Genomic DNA, 10972 nt, shown 5'->3' with positions numbered 1-10972 from the left:
GCACGAACTAACTCGGCGAGTTGGATGCATTTAGCCTTGGACTCGTCGACTCCCTTTATGGACTCGGCGAGTCTGCTGAGCAAACAACAACAAAATTCGATTTTTCAGCCAATTTTGCAAGTATAACGAGAAAACAAGCCTAGGCTCTGATACCACTATTGGGTTTTGAGCATTCTAACACTCCTAAGTGTACATGCAACCCTAAATACCTTGGATCTATGTTTTCTCTATTATACATGCAAATATGAATACTCCAAGGTATTACCCTAACTAGCATACAATCTTTTCATACTTAGGTAATAAAATGAATATAATACATACCTTGTTGATGTAGCTTGACTCCATGAAGCTCGAGAGCCTAGTGCCCCAAGTGTGACACCTCAAATGGTTCACACAACATCACCAACACATGGAATAACCATGAGAAGAAGACACACGAACTCTAGAAATCGACTTGCCCTCTTGTGTATATACTAGTGCCAATTTCACCAACCAATGGGGTCTTTATATAGTGTGGCTATTAGGGTTACACCATATAACCAATGGGGTCTTTATAAAAGCAACTCTTATCCCACCCCATCGATCCTCACAACGCCACGATCTAAACTCTCGTATCTAAACTTTTCCTCTTTATCTGATCCCTACTCACGGATCTAAACTAATCTCTCCACCTGATCCATACTCTCGGACCTAAAACTAACCTCTTGGTCTAATCCATACTCCCGGATCTAAACTAATCTCTTGGTTTGATCCATACTCCCGGATCTAAACTAATCTCTTGGTTTGATCCATACTCCCGGATCTAAAACTGTGTCCAATCCATACTCCCGGACTAAGGACAATTAACTATGTCTTAATCCATACTCCCGGATTAATAACAAGTTTACCTATTGCTCTAATCGATACTCCCGGATCTAAAATTGTGCCCAATCCATACTCCCGGACTAGGGACAATTTACTATACCTAAATCCTGTTCTGATCCATACTCCCGGATCTAAACTGTGCCCAATCCATACTCCCGGACTAGGGACATTTTACTATGTCTTAATCCATACTCCCGGATTAATAACAAGTTTATCTCTTTTCCTATTCCATATTTTCGGATCTAAATCCAATCTCTTGATCTAATTCATACTCACGGATCTAAAACTAACCTCTTGATCTGATCCATACTCACGGATCTCATCTACCCATGTCCTACCCAACATATTCGTAAATATAAAATATATATACAGTTTAGCTCATTAAAGCCTATATAGTTCATCCATTCCATACTCATCTCAAATAAACAAACAATATATAAACACATAGCACATATTTCATAACAAATACTTAATATTTATGTGTTAGAAGAAAGTGACCACACACTCACACATATAAACATCTTTATATTATACACATAGCACGTATTTCATAGCAAATACTTAATATTTATGTGTTAGAAGAAAGTGACCACACACTCACTTGATTAGAAGATGATCGGACAACACTACGGCTCTTCAAGTAGATATTCTTTTGTGAAACCGGGATCACTTCACACACCGGGTTTCTTGCGGGCAGAGATTCGGCTCGGAAACTCTTTTCTTCTCGGGATCTTCGGACTTCGGGACTTGCTTCGGGTCTTGGGGTGATACCAGGGATTCGGGGGGTTAAAATTGCACGTAAAATGATGTAATATGGGAAAGAGATGAGAGAATGAGCAACCAAACTCGGCTGGCCCTTCAAATCTATTTATAGGGCAAAACTGGCCCTTGCCACGTCGTGGCACCTTTTTCCACATCGTGGGCTTGGTCGTCACTGCATGCGTCATCGCAAGTTGCGTCTAGGGGACTCTCGGAGGTGTCAGAAGACTTGCCACGTCGTGGTATCTGACAGTTTTGGGGTTTCGCGCCCCGAACTTCAGAAATTCATAACTTTCGCATACGAACTCCGTTTTTGACGTTCTTTATATCAACGCGTAGGTGAGATTATGATCTACAACTCTTGTTTAGATTCCATTGGCTAATTTTGAGTTTATTTTTAATATATTATAAATATATTACTTATATATTATCTTTAGTAGGTCGGGATAGGAAAACTCCGTTCGAAATTCATAACTCCTTCATCTGAACTCCGTTTTCGTCTGTCTTTTTATCGTTGGACTACTATCGAAGACATCTTCGAATCTCATTTAAATCGCTAAGGATAGATATCTATCTACCTTAAATTAACTATTTACATCGCGCTGGGTCGTACCGGTTATGTCGCGAAACTTCGACAGGTCATAACTTCTTCGTTATCACTCGGATTTTGGCGTTCTTTATACGCACGGAGACCTTGTGACATATACTACAACTTGGTTAAGATTAATTCTTCTAAATAATCTTCCATCAAAAAGTCATTTTTGATGTTTATCGTCTCTAAATTGACTAGCCCGGATCTACGGGCGTTACAGTTTTCTCTTGCTCTCGGCCGAGGATAGAAAAGAGAGAGAAGAGAGAGTGTTGAAGTGACCATGAATGGGAACATGAGAAGAATGGATGGATACCCCATGTACAATTGTGAGGTGGCACCAAAAGTCAACTCCTCCCCTTTCTTTTGTAGTTGGGCCGAGAGAGAGAGAGTAGGAAGAATAGAATGTTTGGGCCTTTTGTGTTTAAATCTATATTGGGGAGCCCAAGTTAATGATTTTCGGCCCATTGGCCCTTTTAGAGTAATTCACGGCCCAAAATTCATCAAAGTATGAGTTTTATGGCCCATTAGGACTATTTAGTTTTGTTATGGCCCAATAAGGTCCATTAGGGTATATTATTTCATTCTAGACCCAATATGGCCCAAAATGTTAAAATAAATGAAAGTGGGTCCAAATTAGATCCCATCCAAAGTAGTCAAATTGGATGTTTATTGGTCCATTAGGCCCAATAAGGAAATCCTAGTCCAAAATGGACTTAAACCGGGATTTTTAGGGTTTCCAACCTTTTGTTGACTATTTGAATGTTTGCATGGAGTGTTTGATGGAATTTTGTTGTTACTAGATGAGCATCATACATGCTTTTAAAGTTTTAATCACCATGTTATCATTGTTCAATGTTTACAAGGCATCAAAATTCCTAGTTGTAACATATAGCCTCTACCTCAATGTCTCGAACGTTGCCTACTGCTCAGGCCCCCAGTGAAAGACCACAACTTTCTTCGTAAACCGAGTCAAGTGTATGGCTATCTTGGAGAAGTCCTGAATGAATCTCCGATAATAGCCTGCAGTCCCAGGAAACTCTGAATCTCATATGGAGACTTTTAAACCTCCCGTCTCATCATGGCCTCTACGTTGGCCGGGTCTAATAGAATATTGTTCTAGTTGACAAGGTGCCCAATAAACTGCACCTCACGCAACCAAAACTCACACTTAGAGAACTTGGCGTATAAGCTCTCCCTCCTCAGGGTATCCAAAATCTATCGCAAGTGCTCCTCATGTTGCTCCTGTGTTGGAGTAAACCAAGATATCATCAATGAAAACTATCAGGGACCGATCCAACATCGGTTTGCATACGCGGTTCATGAGGCCCATGAACGCGGCAGGAGCATTGGTGAGCCCGAAGGGCATCACCACGAACTCGTAGTGGCCACAACGATGCCGGAAAGCACTCTTTTGTACGTCTTCGTCTCTGACCCTCATCTGATGGTAGCCTGACCGCAAGTCTATCTTGGAAAACAAGATGCCCCCTGAAGTTGGTTGAAGAGATCATCAATCATCGGGAGTGGGTAATGGTTCTTCACCGTTATCTTGTTCAGCTCCCGGTAATCTATACACATTTGATGCGACCCGTCCTTCTTCTTCACAAACAGGATCGGGGCTCCCTAAGGCGAACTACTCGGCCTGATAAATCCTTTGTCTAGAAGCTCCTGCAGCTGCGTAGACAACTCCTGCATGTCGGGAGGAGCTAACCGATATGGTGCCTTGGCTATCGGAGCCGCACCAAGGACTAGGTCGATCCTGAACTCTACCTGTCTCTCCGGAGGTATCCAAAGCAGCTCCTCTGGGAATACATCCAGGTACTCTCGCACTACTGGTACATCACTCACCGTCTCCTTACCCGCCTCCCGGGTATCCATGACACAGGCGACATACCCTGAGCATCTCTGCTGGAGATAACGTCTAGCTCTCGCTGCTGAACATAAAGTTGGTCCACGTTGTGGCCTCTCGCCCTGAATCACCAGCTCTCCCCCACTTGGCAGTGGCGGAACCTGTATATGGCTAGGGGGGCCGTGGCCCCCCTGATTTTTTTACTCCTTAATACCTTTATTATAGTATGTGTGATGAGTTTTATTTTTTTACTTTATGGCCCCTTCTTTTATTATACGATTAAGTAAATTCAGAAAAATATAAATCAATCTTATTTGCTTATTATCTTGAAACTAATAAAATAAAAGATAACCAACTAAATTAAAGAAATTTACTGAAAAAAATCAAAACCAAATCTTAATTTTGAAAGATACTAACCGTTTGGAAACTAAAACTATACATATAAACCCAAAAACTATTCTAATTTACAATCTATTAATGTAATCTTTCATTAAATATTAAACCCTAAACTAGAGATTATCACTAAGGCCGTAAAAATTACTCACCGGCTCCTCAAATCTTCTCGAGTTCTTAGCAGCGAACATCGTCACTACCGCCGGAGTGCTCGTCATTCCTACTATCATCTCTTTGTTGAACTTTGTGCTCCAAATTGGTAAAGTTTTTTCTCTTTCTCACCCTCTTCTCTTTCTCTATTTTTTTTCTTTTTGTTTCTCTTTAAAAGAATGTGATTAGTAAAGATGTTGGAATGTGAAAAAGATGTAAAAAAAGTAATTGAAAAACCTCTCATTGTAAAGCTAAAGGCTGCAATATATTTATTTATTGTTATTTGTTATTTATTAATTTACGAGTTTTTATTAAATCAAGAACGTATTTGTGAAGACGGAAAATATAGAAAAGTAGAGTTTATTTTGTTTGTTATGAATGTATATGTTAAATGTTTTATATTTACTAGTTATTAGTTAGTTTTGTAATTTGTTAATTGTCGTTAGAGTACAATTATAAATTTTGTAAAACATTTCAAGTAAATAACACAAAAGATTGATAAGAAATGTAATAATATTTCATATTGAGTTTCTTATTTACAACTTTGAATAATAATAAACTTGTTTATACATTTATGCTTTGAGGTTTTAGTTTCGGCCCCCTCGGTCTTAGTACTCGTGTTCCGCCCCTGCCACTTGGGGTCCTGACTTGGACCAACTGTTGCGCGCAATCGATCACTGCTCCGTTGGGGCTCAACCAATTCATACATATAATAACCTTGTTCCCGCACAACAGAATGGGAACCAAGTCTACTAGGTAGCGCTCCTCATATAGCCTCATAACACAATCTCTAAATACCTTTGATGCTCGTACCGATCGGTCGTCGGCAATCTCGACCTCTAGAGGGCAATCCATCATGCCCAAAGACTCAGGGAACCTCTTGTTAAGGGCAAAAGAGACAAATGATTAGGTAGCCCCCGAATCAAAAAAACACCTGAACTGGGATACCGTTCACATGGAACGATCCTAAACATCACAAAACATAAACATGAATATCTTAAATGACATAAAATAAGAGCTAGGGAGAAGAAAACAAAAAACATACCCATCACCACATCGGGTGCGACACACGCCTCCTCAGCGGTCAACTGGAAGGCTCGACTCCTCATCATCAAAGTATCTGTCTTGCCCTACCAGCCATCAGTAATCCGCAGGGTCGCTGGGGATGGCACCGCCACTAGCGTTGTTGCTGCTGCTGCTGTCAATCTTGGGCAATTGGCTTTTTTAAGGCCCTTCTGATTGCAATGGAAGCGAATCAGGTCTAATGTCTAGAATGTGGGGGTGGGCGCAATACAATCCTTGCTAAAGTGCTCGGTCTTGCCGCACTTGTAGCAACCCGATGATTCCAATCTACAAACTCCCTCATGCGGCCTGCCGCATTTCCTGCAGCGACTCTGGCTCGGATGGCCCTTCGACCTAGTGTAGGATCCCTTGGATTTCTTCCCCGAAACTCCACTGACCTGCCCCTCGTCTGTCTTCCTCTTCTTGAGGTGCTCAATGCCAATCTCCCTCTCCCTCGCCCTCTCAATCATATCATCCAATGTCGAGCATGCCGAGTAGCTGACATATTTTTGAATGTTGGCTCTCAACATGTCATGATATCGGGTCTTCCGCATATCCTCATCAACCGTATATTGTGGCACCATCAAAGCCCTCTTTTTGAACTTGACAGTAATCTCCACCACCGTCTCTATCATCTGTCTCATGTCAAGGAACTCCTTGGTCAGCTGCTGGAGCTCCACAGCCGGCACGAACTCTGCCCTAAACTGGGCCACAAAGTTTGACCATGTCATAGCCTCAATGGATGAGGCTCCCAAAGAGTCACTAACTGACTCCCACCAATCTTTGGCTCTATCTCTCAAACATCCCGCAACGTACTAGACCTTCGACCCCTCAGGGCAGAAGCTCGTCAACTTGGCAGACTCCATGTCTGCAATCCATCTCCTGGAAACAATAGGGTCCTTCACCCTATGGAAATCCAGCACACCACATCCCCTAAAGTCCCTTGTTTTAGTTAATTCTAGTCATTAGTTTAATTACCGTTCCCTATGTTCGATACCCTGCTTATTCAACTATACCACCAATTGACAGGTCCACTGCTTTTGTGTGTCTAAATTATATCTTAAAAGTAGGACTAAAACTAGTGCATTTCTATATACATCATGTTTCTAGGACACATGTCATCTTCATTGTTGAATATTCGGGTCTTAAATATATAAAAAGTGACTTAAGTGTAAAGAATGACTATGAAGAGAGTTTCTACTTTTCTAGAAGTGACCAAATTAAGTTCAAGCTGTTCTACAACACATAACTTAAATGCCAACATGGTTAAACAATTGCAAAGAACGTTATAAGAGCCATAATAGTTATATAAACATGTTACACACAATCAATAGGACTTTTTTTATTTGTTGTAAGGAGCATGTTTATAAGCCACATAATGTATATAATGCAGCTCTATTTGGGAATAACAACCGCTAGTAAGCCTTTATTTTCTGAGGTATCGTTTTATTGTGAGAGAATTTTCGGTAGGCTGCTATTTTATAGTAAACATTTTACACCCAAGATCTGGAAAATCAGCAATGAGTTAGCATGTGGCCTAGAAATGTGTTTCTTGCTACAAATCAACAAAGTCATCATAAGTTTTATCGAATATAAATGGTATCTTTATGATTGTAATTATGATATTTATTGAAGAGAATCATAAAAACAAATCCAAAAACGATATATAAATTATCAGTATTGTGTTTTTTAATAAACAAATATGAGTTTTTTTTAGGAAAATGGATGTTGATGGTATCTTTATTTTAAGTTTTTTTAATAAATAAATATGAGTTTTCTTCAAATTAATTTAGTATATATAAAAAATTTAAGAAAAGTTCTTAAACTTCATTCCTATTAACGAAAAAGTCATATCTGATTGTTTATTTATACTTTAGCTCTAAAAACCGTCATTAACCAGACACAAGAGTTATTTTGAAAATGTTTACGAATATTTTAGGCGTAACTGTAATAAAAAAATCAATGATGACTTGCATTAATAAAGCCAAACTTCATGAACTTTTCTATAGATTTCCCTTAACATCAAGGATTTTACAAATTTGTTTTAATGTTTCACTCATTGTATTGTGATCGTTATGTATTGTGATCATTAGATTAAATGAATTTCATGCTTTGTGGTTTACTTGAAAAAAAGTTATCTCTTATCCATTGCATTAAATTTCGCTATGTCGTCCTTAAGTGCTCGTCAATCCATTGCTTTCTGCTTGTTTAAACTTTGTATAAAATTGGTTGAAAGTAAGGTGTTCTTTGTTTTTTTGAAGCAAAAATGTCTACAGTCTACATCTGCAAGCCTTTACGGCAGAAGAGGTGGACCAAATGTCTACAGTTTACAATAAGAAGACTGTTTGTTTTTAACGTCTGCAGCTGTTTAAATAAATTGATTTTTCAAACTTAATTTCATATCATAAACTAGATTATGACCCGCGTTAAACGCGGGAAACATAAATTAAATACATATTACATTAATAGGTGGCATTGTCTTAGGTGAAATTTTAATAAAAAATGTTAGTTAGATTCATTTTTAGACTTTTTGAACCAAACTTATTAAATAAAAATATTTAATATTTATATTAGAGCAATTTGATTTTTAATACAGTAATTTTTAACATAAATGATCCATGTGATTTTTGTTTTATCACAACATGATGTGACTTCTTGATTAAAACATGTTGTATAGTAGCTTTATAAATTGACTTTGTCCGGTGTACCAACCTCCATGGAGGCTCACATCACTATTTTCATATTGGCCCTGTAAAACCAAAAGCAACAATAAGTTGTTATAAAGTATTTTTTCCTTATAAGAATTAAAATATGATTTTTCAAGCTACACTCAATCACATATACATATCTTCTGATCAAATAAATTATTACAAGAAAAAAAACATGTTATGAACAAAAACATAATATTAGTTTCATAATTTGCCAAATTTTAACACTAATAAAAAAAATAATGAATTTTCGCAAATCATGCATTTTGGTCACTGCATCCAACTAATAAATGAATTTCAGTTTAGAGGATTGATTCAAGAAGTGCATCCATGACTTCTTGTAGCCAAATTTGGGGAAATGCTAAGACCTACCAATATATGAATGAACGATCTATGAGGCTACAACTGGTTTCTGGAAGGCAATAGAAATTCAAAATCGTTAGCACATATCTTTCCTACCTGCTTCAATTATTAAATTTAGATCAAACTTGTCAAAATCAAATTAAAAAAAACTCAGATATATAACCTATCAATCAAACAACATATTTTTCATAGAAATAAATATAACAAATCCATAATTTATACTTTATATAATATTCTTAAATTATATCTTACCTTTTCATCTTTAATGGTTACTAACACCTCTTTCTGCCTTATTGTTGTGACACGCATGTATATCAAAAATATGAGAAAGAACTTTAGAGAATGAATGTTGATAGAGTGATCCTTCATTGAAAACACAGCTTATTCATAGAGCCGCTAGGATTCTTCTATAGACTGCTAGAAGATCTCTATAGTGACAACCGGTGTGACTTCTATGAGAACGCACCATTTATAGTAACATTTTTGATTAATGTAAGTGAAAAATCATTTGGAATACTTACCAATTGTAATTGTTTCTACTTGAATGTGAACATTAACATTCTTGTAGAGAAATAGAACTTCAAATGAATTCTACATAGCCAAATCCACAAACATGACAACACAAAAAGAAGCCTAAATTGATATATAACCAATTAGGTTTTTTTGAACAATTTTTTCAATTTATCAAAATTTTATTTTATTACAAACCTATATGAGTAATCAATAATCTTAAGCAAGTGAAAGAAGTAATATTATTAGTAAAAAAATACAATATTGTGAATAATTTGCATGTTTTCTTATTGTTCCGAGGTACACAACCACTTGGACATGTATTATTATTTTATTAATTACTGCATTAATTGCATTATAGAATATGAAATTTAACAATTGTTCAAATTCATTTACACTTGATTTATTAATAGAAAATTGACAAATTTATAGTCATAAAAAGTATGCTTAATTCAACAATTTTTTTTATCAAAATTAGTAGAAAATCGAGTTTCTTAAAGAAACAAATCAAATACACAAAAACGATATAAATAAAAAACAAAGAATTGAGCAAAGAACATTTGAAGATCATGTCAGAAAGGTATGACCAATATGATCTTTTTGGCACTTTTCAATATAGTCATGGTTAATGTTTTCTCATCTTCAAGATGATAACTACAAGTGAGTAGAGAAAACAATTTTATAAGCATAAAAATAGGCTTAATTCAACAAATTTGTTATCAAAGTTAATGAAAAATATTTTTTTCGATATACTCAATTATTAAGTATGTAGGATATTACCACTAAGGTATTTAGAGTTTTGCATCATCCTCAAGCTTCAATACAAACATCAACTAATGATCATCACTTTCAAGTAAAATTCTCTGCAATTTAAACTTAAATATAGTAAATATAATCAATAACATTATAAAAAAGGGTAAGTTTAAGAATAAATACATACAATTATTGAGTTAGATAGTTGGAAATCGGGCAATTATAATTTAACATGTATCAAACCGATTATTACTTTCAAAACTTGAGGTATTTACTATATTAATAAGATTTAAATTCAAGATGACTGTTTTTCCCTTGATGAATTTTGGTACCATCGATCTACACTGAGAAAGAAATAAAATAATTATGAAGATATATCATGTTGATTTGCAAACATATAGGATGGTCAGTGCATAAATTACAGCTTTAAATTTGAAGAGGATTTAAATTTTGAATTTTGAATTTTATTTTAGGGATAGAGGAAATCTGTGAAGGTTTGAGCGGAAACATTAATGGACAACGTGTTTAACCAAACATTGGTCAATATGACATAAGCAATTTGATCTAAGGATGGAAAATGTATAAGTGAAACACAATCAAAAGTCTTTATTGCTTTAGATGATGGAATAAAGTTTCTCTTTTAGACATAGATATCAATCTTCTATTTTGTAAATGTAAACGTCTTAATCTTCGTCTCTCTCTAGCATCATTGTAATGAGTTTTATTATTTAAATCTATAAAATTGTATGATATCATTAATATCTAAAAATAATAATATTTTAATGGTAAATATTACTAATAGATTTATAAATAATTTCATAAGAAATATAAATAATTGTGTTAGAACAGTTTAAAGATTTATAAAAGTTTACAATTTCTTAAAAAGTAGTAGTTTTCTAATATTTATATTGAGGTTGTAATTAATAAAATTGTAACAATGTTGAAATATTCACATTCAAACGAAATAATAGA

This window comes from Lactuca sativa, chromosome 5 (genome assembly GCF_002870075.4).
Source record: "Lactuca sativa cultivar Salinas chromosome 5, Lsat_Salinas_v11, whole genome shotgun sequence".
In the NCBI taxonomy this organism is placed as follows: Eukaryota; Viridiplantae; Streptophyta; class Magnoliopsida; order Asterales; family Asteraceae; genus Lactuca; species Lactuca sativa.
Note: the sequence above shows the minus strand (reverse complement) of the source record.